We start from the raw sequence: 24,542 nt of genomic DNA, 5'->3' as shown, positions 1-24,542 counted from the left end.
ATAGATATAGGACGCGCAGATCCATCCATATAGATATAGGACGCGCAGATCCATCCATATAGATATAGGACGTGCAGATCCATCCATATAGATATAGGTCGCGCAGATCCGTCCATATAGATATAGGACGCGCAGATCCATCCATATAGATATAGGACGCGCAGATCCATCCATATAGATATAGGACGCGCAGATCCAGCCATATAGATATAGGACGCGCAGATCCGTCCATATAGATATAGGACGCGCAGATCCATCCATATAGATATAGGACGCGCAGATCCATCCATACAGATATAGGACGTGCAGATCCATCCATATAGATATAGGACGCGCAGATCCATCCATATAAATATAGGACGAACAGATCCAGCCATATAGATATAGGACGCGCAGATCCATCCATATAGATATAGGACGTGCAGATCCATCCATATAGATATAGGACGTGCAGATCCATCCATATAGATATAGGACGCGCAGATCCATCCATATAGATATAGGACTCACAGATCCATCCATATAGATATAGGACGCGCAGATCCGTCCATATAGATATAGGACGCGCAGATCCATCCATATAGATATAGGACGCGCAGATCCATCCATATAGATATAGGACGCACAGATCCATCCATATAGATATAGGACGCGCGGATCCATCCATATAGATATAGGACGCACAGATCCATCCATATAGATATAGGATGCGCAGATCCAGCCATATAGATATAGGACGCACAGATCCATCCATATAGATATAGGTCGCGCAGATCCGTCCATAGAGATATAGGACGCGCAGATCCGTCCATATAGATATAGGACGCGCAGATCCAGCCATATAGATATAGGTCGCGCAGATCCGTCCATATAGATATAGGACGCGCAGATCCGTCCATATAGATATAGGACGCGCAGATCCAGCCATATAGATAAAGGACGCGCAGATCCGTCCATATAGATATAAGACGCGCAGATCCATCCATATAGATATAGGACGCGCAGATCCATCCATATAAATATAGGACGCGCAGATCCAGCCATATAGATATAGGACGCGCGGATCCATCCATATAAATATAGGACGCGCAGATCCATCCATATAAATATAGGACGCGCAGATCCAGCCATATAGATATAGGACGCGCAGATCCATCCATATAAATATAGGACGCGCAGATCCAGCCATATAGATATAGGACGCGCAGATCCATCCATATAAATATAGGACGCGCAGATCCAGCCATACAGATATAGGACGTGCAGATCCATCCATATAGATATAGGACGCGCAGATCCATCCATATAAATATAGGACGCGCAGATCCAGTCATATAGATATAGGACGCGCAGATCCATCCATATAGATATAGGACGTGCAGATCCATCCATATAGATATAGGACGTGCAGATCCATCCATATAGATATAGGACGTGCAGATCCATCCATATAGATATAGGACGCGCAGATCCATCCATATAGATATAGGACTCACAGATCCATCCATATAGATATAGGACGCGCAGATCCGTCCATATAGATATAGGACGCGCAGATCCATCCATATAGATATAGGACGCGCAGATCCATCCATATAGATATAGGACGCACAGATCCATCCATATAGATATAGGACGCGCGGATCCATCCATATAGATATAGGACGCACGGATCCATCCATATAGATATAGGACGCGCAGATCCAGCCATATAGATATAGGACGCACAGATCCATCCATATAGATATAGGTTGCGCAGATCCGTCCATAGAGATATAGGACGCACAGATCCATCCATATAGATATAGGTCGCGCAGATCCGTCCATAGAGATATAGGACGCGCACATCCATCCATATAGATATAGGACGCGCAGATCCGTCCATATAGATATAGGACGCGCAGATCCATCCATATAGATATAGGACGCGCAGATCCAGCCATATAGATATAGGACGCGCAGATCCATCCATATAGATATAGGACGTGCAGATCCATCCATATAGATATAGGACGCGCAGATCCATCCATATAGATATAGGACGCACAGATCCATCCATATAGATATAGGACGCACAGATCCATCCATATAGATATAGGACGTGCAGATCCATCCATATAGATATAGGACGCACAGATCCATCCATATAGATATAGGACGTGCAGATCCATCCATATAGATATAGGACGCGCAGATCCATCCATATAGATATAGGACGTGCAGATCCATCCATATAGATATAGGACGCGCAGATCCATCCATATAGATATAGGACGCGCAGATCCATCCATATAGATATACGACGCGCAGATCCGGCCATATAGATATAGGACGTGCAGATCCATCCATATAGATATAGGACGCGCAGATCCATCCATATAGATATAGGACGCACAGATCCATCCATATAGATATAGGACGTGCAGATCCATCCATATAGATATAGGACGCACAGATCCATCCATATAGATATAGGACGTGCAGATCCATCCATATAGATATAGGACGCACAGATCCGTCCATATATACTGTGTTCCAAATTATTATGCAAATAATATTTTCTCAGATTTTCCCAAATTCCCTATATGAATTGCAGTCATTGTAATTTTCCAGTCAAATAACTATTAGAGGACAATTGAAAGGTTTTTGTACAAACTGCCTATGAGAACAGGATATTGTTAAAAAATAAAACACTCAAACTGCCCTCAAAATGCATGTTCCAAATTATTATGCACAGCAGAGTTTTCAACCTTTTCATTTTAATAAAGAACAAAAAAATGGTCATTTGTGAAATTATAAGCATTAGCAGGTTATTACAGACTGAAATCAAACAGTTTTCAACTCAAAACTTTATTCTAGGTGATGTCACATTTGCACATAGGACCCCTTGTTGGAAAGGAGCTTCTGAACTCTCTCATTCATTGAATTTGTCAGGTTTTGGATGGTTTCTGCTTCAATTGTTTTGCATGAGGACAGAATACCCTCCCAGAGCTGTTGCTTAGATGTGAACTGCCTCCCGCCATCATAGACACTCCTTTTGATGATGCTCCAGAGGTTCTCAATGGGGTTGAGGTCAGGGGAGCATGGGGGTCACACCATAAGTTTGTCCCCTTTTATGCCCATAGCAGCCAGAGATGCAGATGTGTTATGTGCAGCATGAGACGGGGCATTATCATGCATGAAAATGATCTCGATGGTCCAGATGGATGGAGTGGAGGATGGCTGGTTGATGGACACCCCATGCAAACACGGCTACGGCGCCAACAAGGAGGAGGTGGAGTAATGTTTTGGGCTGGAATCATGGGGAGAGAGATTGTCGGCCCTTTTAGGATCCCTGAAGGGGTAAAGATGAACTCCATAATATATGTTGAGTTTCTCAAACAGCACTTCCTGCCATGGTTCAAGAAGAAGAACCGTGTATTCCGCAGCAAGATCATTTTCATGCATGATAATAATGTCCTCTGTCCTGTAATAATGGTCCCTGTTCTGTAATAATGTCCTCTGTCCTGTAATAATGGTCCCTGTCTTGTAATAATGGTCCCTGTCCTGTAATAATGTCCTCTGTCCTGTAATAATGGTCCCTGTCCTGTAATAATGGCCCCTGTCCTGTAATAATGTCCTCTGTCCTGTAATAATGGTCCCTGTCCTGTATTAATGTCCTCTGTCCGGTAATAATGGTCCCTGTCCTGTAATAATGGCCCCTGTCCTGTAATAATGTCCTCTGTCCTGTAATAATGGCCCCTGTCCTGTAATAATGTCCTCTGTCCGGTAATAATGGCCTCTGTCCTGTAATAATGGTACCTGTCCTGTAATAATGGCCCCTGTCCTGTAATAATGTCCTCTGTCCTGTAATAATGGTCCCTGTCCTGTACTAATGGCCTCTGTCCGGTAATAATGGCCTCTGTCCTGTAATAATGGTGCCTGTCCTGTAATAATGGCCCCTGTCCTGTAATAATGTCCTCTGTCCGGTAATAATGGCCTCTGTCCTGTAATAATGGTACCTGTCCTGTAATAATGGCCTCTGTCCTGTAATAATGTCCTTTGTCCTGTAATAATGGTCCCTGTCCTGTAATAATGGTCCCTGTCCTGTAATAATGTCCTCTGTCCGGTAATAATGGCCTCTGTCCTGTAATAATGGTGCCTGTCCTGTAATAATGTCCTCTGTCCGGTAATAATGGCCTTTGTCCTGTAATAATGGTGCCTGTCCTGTAATAATGGCCCCTGTCCTGTAATAATGTCCTCTGTCCTGTAATAATGGTCCCTGTCCTGTAATAATGGCCCGTGTCCTGTAATAATGGCCTCTGTCCTGTAATAATGGTGCCTGTCCTGTAATAATGTCCTCTGTCCGGTAATAATGGCCTTTGTCCTGTAATAATGGCCTCTGTCCTGTAATAATGGTACCTGTCCTGTAATAATGTCCTCTGTCCTGTAATAATGGTCCCTGTCCTGTAATAATGGCCCCTGTCCTGTAATAATGTCCTCTGTCCTGTAATAATGGTCCCTGTCCTGTATTAATGTCCTCTGTCCGGTAATAATGGTCCCTGTCCTGTAATAATGGCCCCTGTCCTGTAATAATGTCCTCTGTCCTGTAATAATGGCCCCTGTCCTGTAATAATGTCCTCTGTCCGGTAATAATGTCCTCTGTCCTGTAATAATGGTCCCTGTCCTGTAATAATGTCCTCTGTCCTGTAATAATGGTCCCTGTCCTGTAATAATGGCCCCTGTCCTGTAATAATGTCCTCTGTCCCGTAATAATAGCCTCTGTCCTGTAATAATGGCCCCTGTCTTGTAATAATGGCCCCTGTCCTGTAATAATGGTCCCTGTCCTGTAATAATGTCCTCTGTCCTGTAATAATGGTCCCTGTCCTGTAATAATGGTCCCTGTCCTGTAATAATGTCCTCTGTCCTGTAATAATGTCCTCTGTCCTGTAATAATGGCCCCTGTCCTGTAATAATGTCCTCTGTCCTGTAATAATGGTCCCTGTCCTGTAATAATGTCCTCTGTCCTGTAATAATGTCCTCTGTCCTGTAATAATGGTCCCTGTCCTGTAATAATGGTCCCTGTCCTGTAATAATGTCCTCTGTCCTGTAATAATGGTCCCTCTCCTGTAATAATGGTCACTGTCCTGTAATAATGTCCTCTGTCCTGTAATAATGGTCCCTGTCCTGTAATAATGTCCTCTGTCCTGTAATAATGGTCCCTGTCCTGTAATAATGTCCTCTGTCCTGTAATAATGGTCCCTGTCCTGTAATAATGGTCCCTGTCCTGTAATAATGCCCTCTGTCCTGTAATAATGTCCTCTGTCCTGTAATAATGGCCCCTGTCCTGTAATAATGTCCTCTGACCTGTAATAATGGTCCCTGTCCTGTAATAATGTCCTGTAATAATGGTCCCTGTCCTGTAATAATGTCCTCTGTCCTGTAATAAAGTCCTCTGTCCTGTAATAATGGTCCCTGTCCTGTAATAATGTCCTCTGTCCTGTAATAATGGCCCCTGTCCTGTAATAATGTCCTCTGTCCTGTAATAATGGTCCCTGTCCTGTAATAATGTCCTCTGTCCTGTAATAATGGTCCCTGTCCTGTAATAATGTCATCTGTCCTGTAATAATGGTCCCTGTCCTGTAATAATGGTCCCTGTCCTGTAATAATGTCCTCTGTCCTGTAATAATGGTCCCTGTCCTGTAATAATGTCCTCTGTCCTGTAATAATGGTCCCTGTTCTGTAATAATGTCCTCTGTCCTGTAATAATGGTCCCTATCTTGTAATAATGGTCCCTGTCCTGTAATAATGTCCTCTGTCCTGTAATAATGGTCCCTGTCCTGTAATAATGGCCCCTGTCCTGTAATAATGTCCTCTGTCCTGTAATAATGGTCCCTGTCCTATATTAATGCCCTCTGTCCGGTAATAATGGTCCCTGTCCTGTAATAATGGCCCCTGTCCTGTAATAATGTCCTCTGTCCTGTAATAATGGCCCCTGTCCTGTAATAATGTCCTCTGTCCGGTAATAATGGCCTCTGTCCTGTAATAATGGCCCCTGTCCTGTAATAATGTCCTCTGTCCTGTAATAATGGTCCCTGTCCTGTAATAATGGCCTCTGTCCGGTAATAATGGCCTCTGTCCTGTAATAATGGTGCCTGTCCTGTAATAATGGCCCCTGTCCTGTAATAATGTCCTCTGTCCTGTAATAATGGTCCCTGTCCTGTAATAATGGTCCCTGTCCTGTAATAATGTCCTCTGTCCGGTAATAATGGCCTCTGTCCTGTAATAATGGCCCCTGTCCTGTAATAATGTCCTCTGTCCGGTAATAATGGCCTTTGTCCTGTAATAATGGTGCCTGTACTGTAATAATGGCCCCTGTCCTGTAATAATGTCCTCTGTCCTGTAATAATGGTCCCTGTCCTGTAATAATGGCCCGTGTCCTGTAATAATGTCCTCTGTCCTGTAATAATGGTCCCTGTCCTGTAATAATGGCCCCTGTCCTGTAATAATGTCCTCTGTCCCGTAATAATAGCCTCTGTCCTGTAATAATGGCCCCTGTCTTGTAATAATGGCCCCTGTCCTGTAATAATGGTCCCTGTCCTGTAATAATGTCCTCTGTCCTGTAATAATGGTCCCTGTCCTGTAATAATGGCCCCTGTCCTGTAATAATGGTCCCTGTCCTGTAATAATGGTCCCTGTCCTGTAATAATGGTCCCTGTCCTGTAATAATGTCCTCTGTCCTGTAATAATGTCCTCTGTCCTGTAATAATGGCCCCTGTCCTGTAATAATGGCCTCTGTCCTGTAATAATGGTCCCTGTCCTGTAATAATGTCCTCTGTCCTGTAATAATGTCCTCTGTCCTGTAATAATGGTCCCTGTCCTGTAATAATGGTCCCTGTCCTGTAATAATGTCCTCTGTCCGGTAATAATGGCCTCTGTCCTGTAATAATGGCCCCTGTCCTGTAATAATGTCCTCTGTCCGGTAATAATGGCCTTTGTCCTGTAATAATGGTGCCTGTCCTGTAATAATGGCCCCTGTCCTGTAATAATGTCCTCTGTCCTGTAATAATGGTCCCTGTCCTGTAATAATGGCCCGTGTCCTGTAATAATGTCCTCTGTCCTGTAATAATGGTCCCTGTCCTGTAATAATGGCCCCTGTCCTGTAATAATGTCCTCTGTCCCGTAATAATAGCCTCTGTCCTGTAATAATGGCCCCTGTCTTGTAATAATGGCCCCTGTCCTGTAATAATGGTCCCTGTCCTGTAATAATGTCCTCTGTCCTGTAATAATGGTCCCTGTCCTGTAATAATGGACCCTGTCCTGTAATAATGGTCCCTGTCCTGTAATAATGGTCCCTCTCCTGTAATAATGGTCCCTGTCCTGTAATAATGTCCTCTGTCCTGTAATAATGTCCTCTGTCCTGTAATAATGGCCCCTGTCCTGTAATAATGGCCTCTGTCCTGTAATAATGGTCCCTGTCCTGTAATAATGTCCTCTGTCCTGTAATAATGTCCTCTGTCCTGTAATAATGGTCCCTGTCCTGTAATAATGGTCCCTGTCCTGTAATAATGTCCTCTGTCCTGTAATAATGGTCCCTGTCCTGTAATAATGGTCACTGTCCTGTAATAATGTCCTCTGCCCTGTAATAATGGTCTCTGTCTTGTAATAATGGCCCCTGTCCTGTAATAATGGCCCCTGTCCTGTAATAATGTCCTCTGTCCTGTAATAATGGCCCCTGTCCTGTAATAATGGCCTCTGTCCTGTAATAATGGTCCCTGTCCTGTAATAATGTCCTCTGTCCTGTAATAATGTCCTCTGTCCTGTAATAATGGTCCCTGTCCTGTAATAATGGTCCCTGTCCTGTAATAATGTCCTCTGTCCTGTAATAATGGTCCCTGTCCTGTAATAATGGTCACTGTCCTGTAATAATGTCCTCTGTCCTGTAATAATGGTCTCTGTCTTGTAATAATGGCCCCTGTCCTGTAATAATGGCCCCTGTCCTGTAATAATGTCCCCTGTCCCGTAATCATGGCCTCTGTCCTGTAATAATGGTCCCTGTCTTGTAATAATGGCCCCTGTCCTGTAATAATGGTCCCTGTCCTGTAATAATGTCATCTGTCCTGTAATAATGGTCCCTGTCTTGTAATAATGGCCCCTGTCCTGTAATAATGGTCCCTGTCCTGTAATAATGTCCTCTGTCTTGTAATAATGTCATCTGTCCTGTAATAATGGTCCCTGTCCTGTAATAATGTCCTCTGTCCTGTAATAATGGCCCATGTCCTGTAATAATGTCCTCTGTCCTGTAATAATGGTCCCTGTCCTGTAATAATGTCCTCTGTCCCGTAATAATGGTCCCTGTCCTGTAATAATGGTCCCTGTCCTGTAATAATGTCCTCTGTCCTGTAATAATGGCCCCTGTCCTGTAATAATGTCCTCTGTCCTGTAATAATGGTCCCTGTCCTGTAATAATGGTCCCTGTCCTGTAATAATGTCCTCTGTCCTGTAATAATGGTCTCTGTCCTGTAATAATGGTCCCTGTCCTGTAATAATGTCCTCTGTCCTGTAATAATGTCCTCTGTCCTGTAATAATGGTCCCTGTCCTGTAATAATGTCCTCTGTCCTGTAATAATGGTCCCTGTCCTGTAATAATGTCCTGTCCTGTAATAATGGTCCCTGTCCTGTAATAATGTCCTCTGTCCTGTAATAATGTCCTCTGTCCTGTAATAATGGTCCCTGTCCTGTAATAATGTCCTCTGTCCTGTAATAATGGTCCCTGTCCTGTAATAATGTCCTCTGTCCTGTAATAGTGTCCTCTGTCCTGTAATAATGTTCTCTGTCCCGTAATAATGGTCCCTGTTCTGTAATAATGGTCCCTGTCCTGTAATAATGTCCTCTGTCCTGTAATAATGTCCTCTGTCCCGTAATAATGGCTTCTGTCCTGTAATAATGTCCTCTGTCCTGTAATAATGGTCCCTGTCCTGTAATAATGGTCCCTGTCCTGTAATAATGTCCTCTGTCCTGTAATAATGTCCTCTGTCCTGTAATAATGGCCCCTGTCCTGTAATAATGTCCTCTGTCCTGTAATAATGGTCCCTGTCCTGTAATAATGTCCTCTGTCCTGTAATAATGGTCCCTGTCCTGTAATAATGTCCTCTGTCCTGTAATAATGGTCCCTGTCCTGTAATAATGTCCTCTGTCCTGTAATAATGGTCCCTGTCCTGTAATAATGTCCTCTGTCCTGTAATAATGGTCCCTGTCCTGTAATAATGGTCCCTGTCCAGTAATAATGGTCCCTGTCCTGTAATAATGTCCTCTGTCCTGTAATAATGGCCCCTGTCCTGTAATAATGTCCTCTGTCCTGTAATAATGGTCCCTGTCCTGTAATAATGTCCTCTGTCCTGTAATAATGGTCCCTGTCCTGTAATAATGGTCCCTGTCCTGTAATAATGTCCTCTGTCCCGTAATAATGTCCTCTGTCCTGTAATATTGGTCCCTGTCCTGTAATAATGGTCCCTGTCCTGTAATAATGTCCTCTGTCCTGTAATAATGTCCTCTGTCCTGTAATAATGGTCCCTGTCCTGTAATAATGTCCTGTCCTGTAATAATGGTCCCTGTCCTGTAATAATGTCCTCTGTCCTGTAATAATGTCCTCTGTCCTGTAATAATGGTCCCTGTCCTGTAATAATGTCCTCTGTCCTGTAATAATGGCCCCTGTCCTGTAATAATGTCCTCTGTCCTGTAATAATGGTCCCTGTCCTGTAATAATGTCCTCTGTCCTGTAATAATGTCCTCTGTCCTGTAATAATGGTCCCTGTCCCGTAATAATGGCTTCTGTCCTATAATAATGTCCTCTGTCCTGTAATAATGGTCCCTGTCCTGTAATAATGGTCCCTGTCCTGTAATAATGTCCTCTGTCCTGTAATAATGTCCTCTGTCCCGTAATAATGTCCTCTGTCCTGTAATAATGGTCCCTGTCCTGTAGTAATGGTCCCTGTCCTGTAATAATGTCCTCTGTCCTGTAATAATGGCCCCTGTCCTGTAATAATGTCCTCTGTCCTGTAATAATGGTCCCTGTCCTGTAATAATGGTCCCTGTCCTGTAATAATGTCCTCTGTCCCGTAATAATGTCCTCTGTCCTGTAATAATGGTCCCTGTCCTGTAATAATGTCCTCTGTCCTGTAATAATGTCCTCTGTCCTGTAATAATGGTCCCTGTCCTGTAATAATGTCCTCTGTCCTGTAATAATGGTCCCTGTCCTGTAATAATGTCCTCTGTCCTGTAATAATGGTCCCTGTCCTGTAATAATGGTCCCTGTCCTGTAATAATGCCCTCTGTCCTGTAATAATGTCCTCTGTCCTGTAATAATGGCCCCTGTCCTGTAATAATGTCCTCTGTCCTGTAATAATGGTCCCTGTCCTGTAATAATGTCCTGTAATAATGGTCCCTGTCCTGTAATAATGTCCTCTGTCCTGTAATAAAGTCCTCTGTCCTGTAATAATGGTCCCTGTCCTGTAATAATGTCCTCTGTCCTGTAATAATGGCCACTGTCCTGTAATAATGTCCTCTGTCCTGTAATAATGGTCCCTGTCCTGTAATAATGTCCTCTGTCCTGTAATAATGGTCCCTGTCCTGTAATAATGTCATCTGTCCTGTAATAATGTCCTCTGTCCTGTAATAATGGTCCCTGTCCTGTAATAATGTCCTCTGTCCTGTAATAATGTCCCCTGTCCTGTAATAATGGTCCCTGTCCTGTAATAATGGCCTCTGTCCTGTAATAATGGTCCCTGTCCTGTAATAATGGTCCCTGTCCTGTAATAATGTCCTCCTCCATACCCGGTGCAGGGGTTGGGGTGACACTTGGCATTGACATCATTCACAGACTGCGGTGAGCATGCTGATGTCAGCTGCCGACCTCTGATTGGCCGGTTGCTTGTACGGTCATTGTGGTGCAGGGAGCCGGTGATTCTCTGCTCCGTGATCATCGCCACTGAAGATGTGTGAGGACACAATGAGATAAAAATGGCGTTGGCTTCGGCAGGCCCTTCCTCCATACAATGGCCAGTTCAATGGGCAGCACTATCGGCAGCACTATGAACAGCACTATTGGCAGTACTATGGGCAGTACAATGGGCAGTATAATGGGCAGCACTATGGGCAGCACTATGGACAGCACTATTGGCAGTACTATGGGCAGTACAATGGGCAGCACTATGGACAGCACTATTGGCAGTACTATGGGCAGTACAATAGGCAGCACTATGGGCACCACTATGGACAGCACTATTGGCAGTATAATGGGCAGCACTATCGGCAGCACCTTCGGCAGTACAATGGGCACCACTCTGGGCAGTACAATGGGCAGCACTATGGGCAGCACTATGCGCATCATTATAGGTAGTACTATGGGCAGTACAATGGGCAGCACTATGGGCAGCACTATTGGCAGTAGTATGGGCAGTAAAATGAGCAGCACTATGCGCATCACTATAGGTAGTACTATGTGCAGTACAATGGGCAGCACTATGGGCAGTACAATGGGCAGCACTATGGACAGCACTATTGGCAGTACTATGGGCAGTACAATGGGCAGTGCTATCGGCAGCACTATGCACATCACTATAGGTAGAACTATGGGCAGTACAATGGGCAGCACTATGGATAGCACTATTGGCAGTACTATGGGCAGTACAATGGGCAGCACTATCGGCAGCACCATGGGCAGTACAATGGGCAGAACTATGGGCAGTGGTATGGGCACCACTCTGGGCAGTGCTATGGGGAGTACTATGCACATCACTATAGGTAGTACTATGGGCGGTACAATGGGCAGCACTATGGGCACCACTATGGACAGCACTATTGACAGTACTATGGGCAGTACAATGGGCAGCACTATCAGCATCACCATGGGCAGTACAATGGGTAGCACTATGGGCAGTGCTATGGGCACCACTCTTTGCAGTACAATGGGCAGTGCTATGGGCAGTACTATGTGCATCACTATAGGTAGTGCTATGGGCAGGACAATGGGCAGCTCTATGGGCACCACTATGGACAGCACTATGGGCAGTACAATGGGCAGCACTGCCAGCAGCACCATGGCCAGTACAATGGGCATCACTATGGCCAGTACTATAGGCATCACTATGGGTAGTACTTTGGGCAGTACAATGGGTAGCACTATGGGCAGCACTATGGACTGCACTATTGGCAGTACTATGGGCAGTACAATGGGCAGTCCAATGGGCAGCACTATGGGCAGCACTCTGGGCAGTACTATAGGCAGTACAATGGGCAGCACTATGGGCAGCACTATGGACAGCATTATTGGCAGTACTATGGGCAGTACAATGGGCAGTACAATGGGCAGCACTATGGGTAGTGCTATGGGCAGCATTGAGGATTTCAGGGCTCTGTGTATTGCTGATATATAAGGGCACATTAAAACAAGGCTTCCACCCAGGCTCAGATGATTTATCTCTCACTTATTCTTTCTACGATTTCATGGCTCTCTGTAGTTGAATCTCTCACAGCAGGGTCTCTAAAAGGTTCCCCCTTTATCAGGCCCTTTTTTGGGGGACTGAATCATAGAATCATAGAATCATAGAATGGTAGAGTTGGAAGGGACCTCCTGGGTCATCTGGTCCAACCCCCTGCTCAAAGCAGGATTCACTAGATCATCTCAGACAGATGTCTGTCCAGCCTCTGTTTGAAGACGTCCATTGAAGGGGAACTCACCACCTCTCGTGGCAGCCTGTTCCACTCATTAATCACCCTAACTGTCAAAAAGTTTTTTCTAATATCTAATCTGTGTCTCCTCCCATTTAGTTTCATCCCATTGCTTCTAGTCTTTCCTTGTGCAAATGAGAATAAAGATGATCCTTCTACAATGTGACAGCCCTTGACATATTTGTAGACAGCTATTAAGTCTCCTCTCAGTCTTCTTTTTTGCAAGCTAAACATTCCCAAATCCTGCAACCGTTCCTCATAGGACATGGTTTGCAGACCAGTCACCATTCTGGTCGCTCTTCTCTGAACTTGCTCCAGTTTGTCTATGTCTTTTTTAAAATGTGGTGCCCAAAACTGTACACAGTATTCCAGATGAGGTCTGACCAAAGAGGAGTAAAGACCGATAATGACTTCACGTGATCTAGACTGTATGCTTCTGTTAATACATCCCAGAATTGTATTTGCCTTTTTTGCTGCTGCATCACACTGTTGACTCATGTTCAGTCTATGATCTATTAGTATACCTAAGTCTTTTTCACATGTACTGTTGCTTAGCTCTATTCCTCCCATTCTGTATATGCTTTTTTCATTTTTATTGCCCAGATGTAGTACTTTGCATTTTTCCCTGTTAAAAACCATTCTGTTGGTTGCTGCCCACTGCTCCAGTTTATTTAGGTCTTTTTGAATCCTCTCTCTCTCTTCTCTAGTATTAGCTATCCCTCCTAGCTTTGTGTCATCAGCAAATTTAATCAGTTTACCCTCAATTCCTTCATCTAAATCATTGATAAAGATGTTGAACAATACAGGTCCCAGGACAGAGCCCTGTGGTACCCCACTTGAGACATTCATCCAGCTGGATGGGAAGCCATTTACAACCACCCTTTGAGTCCGATCACTAAGCCAGTTATGAATCCACCTAACAGTAGCCTGGTCCATTGCATACTTGGTCATTTTTTCAATAAGGATGGTGTGAGATACTTTGTCAAATGCTTTGCTGAAGTCAAGATATACTATATCTACAGCATTTCCCTGATCCACCCAGTCAGTGATTCTGTCATAGAAGGAAATTAAGTTAGTCTGACATGACTTGTTAGTTACAAACCCATGCTGACTCTGGTTAATCACTTCATTCTTATCCATGTACTTACATATATGTTGTTTAATAATTTGTTCAAAGATCTTTCCTGGTATAGAAGTCAGACTCACCGGCCTATAGTTCCCTGGGTCCACCTTCTTCCCCTTTTTGAAGATAGGAACAACATTTGCTCTTCTCCAGTCTTCTGGGACTTCTCCTGTTCTCCAAGAATTTTCAAAGATTATGGAGAGTGGTTCTAAAATTTCTTCTACGATCTCCTTCAGTACTCTGGGGTGTAATTCATCTGGACCTGGAGACTTGAACTCATTTATGTTAGCTAAATATTCCCTCACAATCTTTCTGTTTACAGATAACTTGGATTCCTCTATTCCTTTAAAAGGACAGTGAAGATCAGTTGATGTTACATTTTCTTTCTGAGAGAAAACAGATGCAAAATAGGAGTTAAAAAGTTTGGCCTTCTCAACATCCTCTCTTACCATTTCTCCATTTTCATCCTGTAAAAATCCTATAGCATCTTTGACTTTTCTTTTACTTTTGACATACCCCCAAAATCCTTTTTTATTGCTTTTGACATCTCTTGCAAGCCTTAATTCATTGTCAGCTTTAGCTAACCTGATACATGCCCTGCAGGATCTGCAGACTGCATTATAATCTTCTTTAGATATGCCTCCCTCTTTCCATTTAATAAACATTTCTTTCTTTCTTTTTAGCATGTGTTTAAGTTCTGTATTCATTCATCCTGGTTTCCTTAAATGCTTCCCATTCTTCCTACTTTTCGGGATTGTTAACGATTGTGCTTTGAGAATCTCATTTTTAAAAATTTCCCATCCTTCCTGGACATTTTTGTCCTTAAGGACATCCAGCCATTGGATCCCTCCTATTCTCTTTCTGAGTCTATTAAAATCTGCCTTTCTAAAATCTAACCTTGAAGTTTGAGTCTTCACATGTCTTCCTCCTCTAGTTATCCAAAATTCTATAATAGCATGATCGCTGCCTCCTAGGGTCCCAGCCACCTTTACCTCCTCAACCATTTCCTCCCTGTTTATAAGGATTAGATCCAAAGTAGCAGATCCCCTTGTTTTCTCCCCTACCTTTTGGAAGATAAAGTTGTCAGCAAGAGAGGATAAGAATTTGCTTGACCTGTTAGTTTTACTTGAGAGAGATTCCCAACAAATGTCTGGATAGTTGAAATCTCCCATGACCACTACGTCATATTTTTTGGAGAACTTGGTCATTTGATACATAAAGAGTTCATCCATATCTTCAGCTTGCCCAGGTGGCCTGTAGTAAATGCCTACAATGGTGTCCTTTCCGTTGTTCTCTCCTTGTATTCTTACCCAAACAGTTTCCACAGAACTCCCAGTCTCTGAAGCTTCAATCTCTGTGCAGATATTCGCTTTTCTAACATACAATGCGACACCTCCTCCTCGTTTATCAAGTCTGTTTCTTGCAGATAAGTTGTATCCTTTTAGCCTTTTATTCCAATCATGTCCATCGTCCCACCAAGTTTCAGTGATTCCAATGACATCATATTCCTTTTCCTGCGTTAGTAGTTCCAATTCTCCTTGTTTGTTGCCCATGCTTTGTGCATTTGTATAAAAACATTTTAGTTTGTGATTGGTTTCTCTTCCTCCCATATTTTTATTATTTAGATTTTTTTGTCTTTGTTCTTCCTTTCCACTTCCAGTAGCAGAGATCTCAATAGTATTTGTCAGCTGTATGGCTTTTTCTGGCCTTTTGCTTCCCTTCCCACATTGTTCTAGTTTAAAGCTCTTCTGATGAGTGTAGCAAGGCGACTTCCAAATACATGTTTTCCAGTCTTCGTAAGGTGCACCCCATCTCTAGCAAGTAGTCCATCGTATAGGTAATTCATTCCGTGATGCAGAAATCCAAATCCTTGTTGACGGCACCATCGACGTAGCCAGTTGTTCACCTGTAGAATCTTATTCCACCTCATTGTTCCATGGCCATCCACTGGGAGGATGGATGAGAAGACCACCTGCGCTCCCAATTCTTTCACTTTCTTGCCTAAGTCTTCAAAGTCACTGCAGATGGTTTCCAGGTCCTTTCTTGCGGTGTCATTTGTCCCCACATGTATTAGCAGGAATGGGTAGTGATCTGTAGGTCTGAAGAGTCTTGATATCCTGTCAGACACATCTTTAATTTTTGCTCCTGGAAGACAGCACATTTCTCTTGAGGTTATGTCTGGTCTGCAGATAGCGGCCTCTGTTCCTCTTAACAGGGAATCCCCCATGACCACCACTCTCCGTTTTTTCTTCACAACATTCTTCTTTCTCCATCCAGGAGGATTCTGAGGGCTTACAAGGTTATTCATTGCTGGCAAAGTCTTATTTTGCTGTATTTCTTCATGGTTCTCCTGCGTGAGAGCCTGGTACTGGTTCCTGAGCAGTATGGGTGCTGACTGCCTCTCGATCCTCCTGCTTCGGTGGGTCACATGCTTCCATTCCTCTGTTTCGTCAGGTGCAGTTCAAATTTCTTCTCTTTCTGAATCATGAAGAGATAATTCTGCTCTGTCTAAGAACTCTTCACCTTCCTTAATGATTTTCAAGGTAGTTAACCTCTCTTCTAGATTTCGCAACTTTTCCTCCAACAGGGACACAAGCTTGCATTTCTGGCATGTGAAGTTTGGCTTTTCCACTGGCAAGTCTGTGAACATGTAGCAGGATATGCAGCTCACCAAATGGCTCCTGGACTCTTCCATGTTCTTATTGTTAATGTTCTGAAAACAGTGAAAAAAGCTTAAAAAAGACTGTTTCTTGTTTTTTGCCGTATCCTCGGTTGAGGGTGGGGGGCGGTTGTTTGCCTGTCATGTGGGTTCAGCCACACACTGACTCCCTCCCTGCAGAGAGCTTTTTATATAATATTCTCCGATGGAACTGCAGAGACACCTAGTGGTAACAGATATTATTGCAGTCCTGCACATTGGTTCATGAATTCTTGGAGCCAATAGAGAAAAACATTGTATAAAGTGTTATTCAGTCACATCAGTAAAGGTTTACTCTGCTGCCTGCACATCTCTGCACCTTGTGGGCTTGGCTTATCTCCATCATCCAACAGGAAACAGAAGACTTGATAATATGGAGGACAAGTGATGAGAAAAGGAGAAGCGAGGAGAGAAGAGCAAAAAGTCCAGGTAGTAATCACAGGCTCGTAGGCTGAGAAGGAGACCAAGAGGCTCACAAAGTTCTAAGTTTGCCATATATGTGCCATATATTTTATCCTATAGGTAGGGCACACCTTACTCTAAGATGTAGCACAGGTTTTATAGAGCAGAAAATAGCAAAAACATCATTATAACTAATGAAAACTGCCCTGGAGGTGTAAATAAGTGGAGGCGTCAAGATCACAAATACTAGTGCACTAGGATAGGATAGGAGGTAATAGATCTATAGATCACATTTCTCAGCAGTGTGTGTATTACACATATAACCTCACACACATGCAGCTCTGTTACAGACATAAATCTCTTCACACACACAGCTCTGTTACATACACACATAACTTTGCTACATTGAAGCACACATCTTTGCATACACACAGCTATACTGCAGACTGTGTATACACTAACACATGTTGAAGTTCATTCCAGGCATGTTACTGATCAGTGTTGATCTATCTATTATCTGTTATCCATCTATTATCTATCCATAATATATTTATTATCTATCTATTATCTATCATCTATCTATTATCTATCTATCATCTATTATCTATCTATTATCTATTATCTATTATCCATCTATTATCTATTATCTATCATCTATCTATTATCTATCTATTATCTATCATCTATCTATTATCTATTATCCATCTATTATCTATTATCTGTTATCTATCTATCTATTATCTATTATATATCTATTATCTATTATATATCAATCATCTATCTATTATCTATTATCTATCTATTATCTATTATCTATCATCTATCTATTATCTATTATCTATCTATTATCTATTATATATCAATCATCTATCTATTATCTATCTATTATCTATTATCTATCTATTATCTATCATCTGTCTATTATCTATCTATTATCTATCATCTATCTATCATCTATCTATTATCTATCTATTATCTATCATCTATTATATATCTATTATCTATTATATATCAATCATCTATCTGTTATCTATTATCTATCTATTATCTATTATCTATCATCTATCTATCATCTATTATATATCTATTATCTATTATATATCAATCATCTATCTATTATCTATTATCTATCTATTATCTATTATCTATCATCTATTATCTATCATCGATCTATTATCTATCATCTATTATCTATCTATTATCTATCTATTATCTATCTGTTATCTATTATCTATCTATTATCTATCTATCTATTATCTATCATCTATCTGTTATCTATCTATTATCTATCTATCTATTATCTATTATCTATCATCTATCTATTATCTATTATCTATCATCTATCTATTATCTATCTATCATCTACCTATCTATCATCTATCTATTATCTATCTATTATCTATCTATTATCTATCTATTATCTATCTATTATCTATCATCTATCTATTATCTATCTATTATCTATCATCTATCTATTATCTATCTATTATCTATCATCTATCTATTATCTATCTATCTATTATCTATCTATCATCTATCTATTATCTATCTATCTATCATCTGTCTATCTATTATCTATCATCTATCTATTATCTATCTATTATCTATCATCTATCTATTATCTATCTATTATCTATCTATCATCTATCTATTATCTATCTATTATCTATCTATCATCTATCTATCATCTATCATCTATTATCTATCTATTATCTATCTATCATCTATCTATCATCTATCTATTATCTATCATCTATCTATTATCTATCTATTATCTATCTATTATCTATCATCTATCTATTATCTATCATCTATCTATTATCTATCTATTATCTATCTATCATCTATCTATTATCTATCTATTATCTATCTATCATCTATCTATCATCTATCTATTATCTATCATCTATCTATTATCTATTATCTATCTATTATTTATCTATCTATTATCTATCTATCTATTATCTATCATCTATCTATTATCTATCTATTATCTATCTATTATCTATTATCTATCATCTATCTATTATATATTATCTGTCTATCTATTATCTATTATCTATCTATTATCTATCTATAATCTATTATCTATCTATAATCTATTATCTATCTATTATTTATCATCTATCTATTATCTATCTATTATCTATCTATTATCTATCATCTATCATCTATTATCTATCATCTATTATCTATCATCTATTATCTATCTATTATCTATCATCTATCTATTATCTATCTATTATCTATCTATTATCTATCATCTATCTATTATCTATCTATTATCTATCATCTATCTATTATCTATTATCTATCATCTATTATCTATTATCTATCATCTATCTATTATCTATTATCTATCTATTTTCTATTATCTATCTATTATCTATCTATTATCTATCTATTATCTATCATCTATCTATTATCTATCTATTATCTATCTATCATCTATCTATTATCTATCATCTATTATCTATTATCTATCTATTATCTATCATCTATCATCTATCTATTATCTATCATCTATTATCTATTATCTATCATCTATCTATTATCTATCTATCTATTATCTATATATTATCTATCTATCTATTATCTATCTATTATCTATCATCTATCTATTATCTATCATCTATCTATCTATTATCTATATATTATCTATCTATCTATTATCTATCTATCATCTATCTATTATCTATCATCTATCTATTATCTATCTATTATCTATCTATCTATCATCTATCTATCATCTATCTATTATCTATCTATCATCTATCTATTATCTATATATTATCTATCTATCTATTATCTATCTATTATCTATCATCTATCTATTATCTATCATCTATCTATCTATTATCTATATATTATCTATCTATCTATTATCTATCTATCATCTATCTATTATCTATTATCTATCTATCTATCATCTATCTATTATCTATCTATCATCTATCTATCATCTATCTATTATCTATCTATTATCTATCTATCATCTATCTATCTATTATCTCTCCATTATCCGTCTTTCGTCCTCCTGTCCTTCATTACTCTCTGTAGTCATCATGTTTTGTGGATCGCTCTGATCACAGACACCAGATGTGTCGGTCGCGGTGCAGCACGTTTCGGCTGTAAACAGGCGGACATGAAGTATCTCTGAAGCTGCAGACAATCTATTACAGATTTACTGCAGATCCCGCAGACGATTGATTACAAAGCAACAACAGCTCAGAATCACAAGAAGAAGTAGAGGGGTGCAGTGAGCGCCACGGGGGGCACGGGGCGGCCGGAGACGACATAAAAGAGGCCGATACTCAGAAACAAACCAAACATCACAGAGAAATCAGCGCAGGAACCGCGGCCCGGAGTGACCCCGCCGTAATGGCTGCCGTCCTCCAGACTAAACACACCGCGGATCGCCTCCGCTGCTCCAGGGTTGTTGCTTTAGGTCCTCGCTGGAGAATATGGTTGCAGCAGATTTTTGGTTTCCCGTTTCTGTCTTTCCAGATGACGGCGCATTGTTACATCGCCCCATAGATATGTGACCGCTGCAACAACACAGGAAAGCAGTTCTGTTTATATCTGATGTCAGACAATTGTGCCCGGAACAAAAAACAGAGAAAAGTAAAAAAAAAATACCGCAATACAATGCCAGGACGCCAGCATAGTACTGCCATTCAGTGCCCACATACTTCATAATCTCCAGATGCCAAAGCAGCGTAAAGGAGGAGAATAGTATATAGCAATACTGCTGTATGCAGCAACTATAACACCTTCCAGCAGTATACGAGTAATAACTCTAGGCTGTGCAATGGCAGCTTATAGCAGCATTATGGCAGTATTATAGCAATATTATGTCACTATAATGGTAGTATCATGGTGGTATTATGGAAGTATTATAGCAGTATTGTGGCTATATTACAGCTGTATTATTGCAGTATTATAGTGGTATTATGGCATTATTATTGTCACAGGTGTGTCAGGTGTAATACACAGTCGCTCTGGATCTGGTTGTAGAAGGTCACTGCACTTGGCATTGCAGACGCCTTCTTAATCCTTCTTCCTTTAAGACCCAGCGGCGACCTCCCTCCTGCTGCTGATTGACACACCCTCGCATGGGAGTTAAAAACCCTCAGTTTGCTCTAGGCAATCGCTTCTATCTACCTTTGCGCAGGCCTGGAGCACTAGCTGTTTCTGGCTTCTTCTCTGGTGCCCTTGGAGGACAGTTGGCAGCGGCGGTTCCTAATGACCGCAAATCCACGGGTGGCGTAGTCGGACATAATCAATAGCACATAACGGACTACCACTGGCCTGACCACCCTGAGCCACGTAACCGGGTTGCCACTACTACTCCCATCGTTCCCTATTGCCTGGATCCGAGTGCCCCACGGCCCAGGGGGCGAGTCAGCTTTGGCGTAGTCGGCAGGATTGAAACCAACCCGCCACAAACGGGTATTGCGCGCCTGAAAAAGACTTTGCACTTACCTGAAAAGAGGTTTCCCGCCATCCGGAGCCGTTTCCCACCATTTCCAGCCGTCTCCCGCCATCTTCTGTCGGCTCCTGCCATCTTCAGCCATTTTCCCGCCATCGGACGCCATCTTCAGGACGCCGCGCGGGAAGAAGAGGGGCGTGGACGTCCAAACCGCGCGAGATCCGAAGCTCCGCCCCACGCACCGACGCTGCGCAAGGTCCTGGAAGGGAGAGAGAGCGACGCTGACGTCATCAGGACGCGACGCAAGGTCCTCGTCCAGAGCAGCAGCAGCGGAGCCGCGGCCTACAGAAGAGGATCATCGGAAGGTAGGCCACGCTTAACTAGGGGGGAGGAAGATGTCGGACACAGAGGCGCCCACTACCACCAACGCAGCTGCAGCAGCGGTGATGCCCTTTTCCCTGCCCTACATCCCTGGAGCAGCCTGGCTGCCCAAGTATTCAGGCGAGCCCCATGCCCTAACTGACTTTAAGGAAAGGTTGTACAGTTTGTTCCAAGTCTACCCCCTTGGTTCTGGTCAAAAAGAAAGACGGCACCATGAGAATGTGCGTGGACTATAGACAAATCAACCGTATCACCCACAAAGACGCATATCCACTGCCTAGAATAGAGGAGTCTTTAGCCGCACTAAAATCAGCTAACTTCTTTTCTACTTTGGACCTTACTAGCGGGTACTGGCAGGTTCCTGAGGCAGAGGCTGACAAGGAGAAGACCGCCTTCACCACCCCGAAGGGACAGAGCGAGTTCAACTGTATGCCTTTCGGGCTCTGCAACGCACCAGGGACCTTCCAGCGGCTGATGGAATGCTGTCTAGGGCACCGAAACTTTGAGACGGTCCTCCTTTACCTGGACGACGTGATCGTCTATTCGAAGACCTACGAGGACCATCTAAAGCACCTGGCCGAGGTGTTCGAAGCCCTGGCAGGCTACGGCCTGAAGGTGAAACCATCGAAGTGTCACCTGCTGAAACCAAAGGTCCAGTACCTAGGGCACGTGGTAAGCGCGGAAGGAGTGGCCCCCGACCCTGACAAGGTCATGGCAATCAAGAGCTGGCCAAGCCCCTCGAACATCAAAGAGGTGAGACAGTTTCTCGGGTTGGTAGGCTACTACCGAAGGTTCATCCCCGGGTTCACTAAGATGGCAGCTCCTATGCAGGACCTCCTGATCGGACAGTCTAAGTCCAGAAGTCAAAAGCCACCCTTCAAGTGGGATAAACCGGAAGAGGAGTCCTTCCGCCAGTTGAAGATGGCCCTCACGGGGGATGAGATCCTGGCCTACCCTGATTATGGCCAGCCTTTTATTCTCCACACAGACGCCAGTAATGTGGGACTGGGAGCCGTACTGTCCCAAAACCAGCAGGGCAGAGAACGGGTGATCGCATACGCCAGCCGGAAGCTGAGGCCCACCGAGAAGAACCCGGAGAATTACAGCTCCTTCAAGCTAGAATTCTTGACGGTGGTGTGGGCTGTGACAGAACGCTTCAAGCATTACCTGGCCTCCCCAAAGTTCACCGTGTACACGGACAACAACCCGTTGACACACCTGGACAATGCAAGACTGGGTGCCCTGGAACAGCGGTGGATGGCCCGTCTCTCCAACTATGACTTCGTGATCAAGTACCGGGCAGGCAAAACCAATGCCAATGCGGACGCCCTATCGAGGATGCCTCACTTACCTGAAGGTGACGAAGACCCAGAAGAGCTGGAGGAGGTAGAACTCCCCGCGTTTCACCGGTATAGAGCTGCTCAATACTCCCACCGCGTGAAGGAGGAGGATCTAACAACCGTGATGATCAATCCGCTACCTCACCACAGCTGGGCCGAGACCCAAGATAGTGACCCTGCAGTCCGCCTGGTGAAAGATCTGCTGACCCGGGAAGACGCCCGCTTAGATCCGGATGCCCCAGAGGAAGCCAAGCAGCTATGGAAGGAGAAGAGCAAGCTGTTCCTCTACGAAGGCAAGTTGTGCAGAAGGATTGTCAACCACCGGACTCACGAGCTGACCTGGCAAGTCGTGGTCCCAAGGCGAGATGCAGCTATGGTCCTGGGGGCTTACCATGACAGAGCGGGACACTTCGGTTGGAAGAAACTGGAGTTCCTGCTAAGAGGAAGGTTCTTTTGGGTCGGCATGAGAGGAGCTGTAGAAAAGTGGTGCAGAGACTGTGGCCCTTGTCACCAGAGGAGGAAGGACCGTGCCAGCCAGAAGACACCCTTGAGGCCCATCGTCACCACGCAGCCTCTTGAGCTGGTAGCTCTAGACCACGTCAAGTTGGCTCCAAGCCGGTCAGGGTACATCTACGCCCTGACAATCGTGGACCACTATTCCCGTTTTCTAGTGGTGGTCCCGGTAAAGGACTTGACAGCCCAAAGAGCGGCCAGAGCCTTCCAGCAATATTTCTGCCGTCCACACGGGTATCCGGATCAGGTCCTGACAGACCAGGGCCCAGCGTTCGAGGCTGAAATCTTCCAAGAGTTCTGCAACCTCTATGGCTGTAAGAAGATTCGGACAACGCCTTACCATCCACAAACCAACGGGATGTGTGAGAAGATGAACAATATAGTCATTGATCTCCTGAAGACGTTGCCCCTGGAGGAACGCAGCCTGTGGCCAGAAAAACTGCCGGACCTGATAGACCTATACAACAATATCCCGGTGAATGCTACAAACTGCACCCCGGCTTACCTGATGCGAGCCAGACCAGGTAAGCTGCCCGTAGACCTGGAGATGGGAGTCCTAATACCTGAGGACACCTCCCCGGATGCGGACTGGGATACGGAAAGGCAACTGCAGTACAAGAAGGTACAGGAGAGTGTGGAGAAGAGCCTGGCCCAGGTGAGAGAGAGGCAAGAAAAACTCTTCAATCAACACGCCCCTGCTGGTCCCCTAGAACCTGGTGAGCAAGTCCTAAAGCGAAAAAGAAGGCTACATAAGTTGGACGACCAGTGGGAAAGGGAACCCTACACCGTACTGCAGTCTGACCACGACAACCCAAAGGTGTGCGTAATCACCAAGGACGGAGGAGAAACCACTAGTGTCGTCTCCAGAGACCACCTCAAGAGATGCCCCGAGCAACTCCGTAGTGCAGAAGAGGATCAGAGTGACCTTGAACCCGCAGAGGACAA

This window comes from Phyllobates terribilis, unplaced genomic scaffold (genome assembly GCF_046119375.1).
Source record: "Phyllobates terribilis strain yellow unplaced genomic scaffold, ASM4611937v1 Scaffold_4__5_contigs__length_816908805, whole genome shotgun sequence".
Taxonomy (NCBI): Eukaryota; Metazoa; Chordata; class Amphibia; order Anura; family Dendrobatidae; genus Phyllobates; species Phyllobates terribilis.
This window is presented reverse-complemented; position numbering follows the sequence as displayed.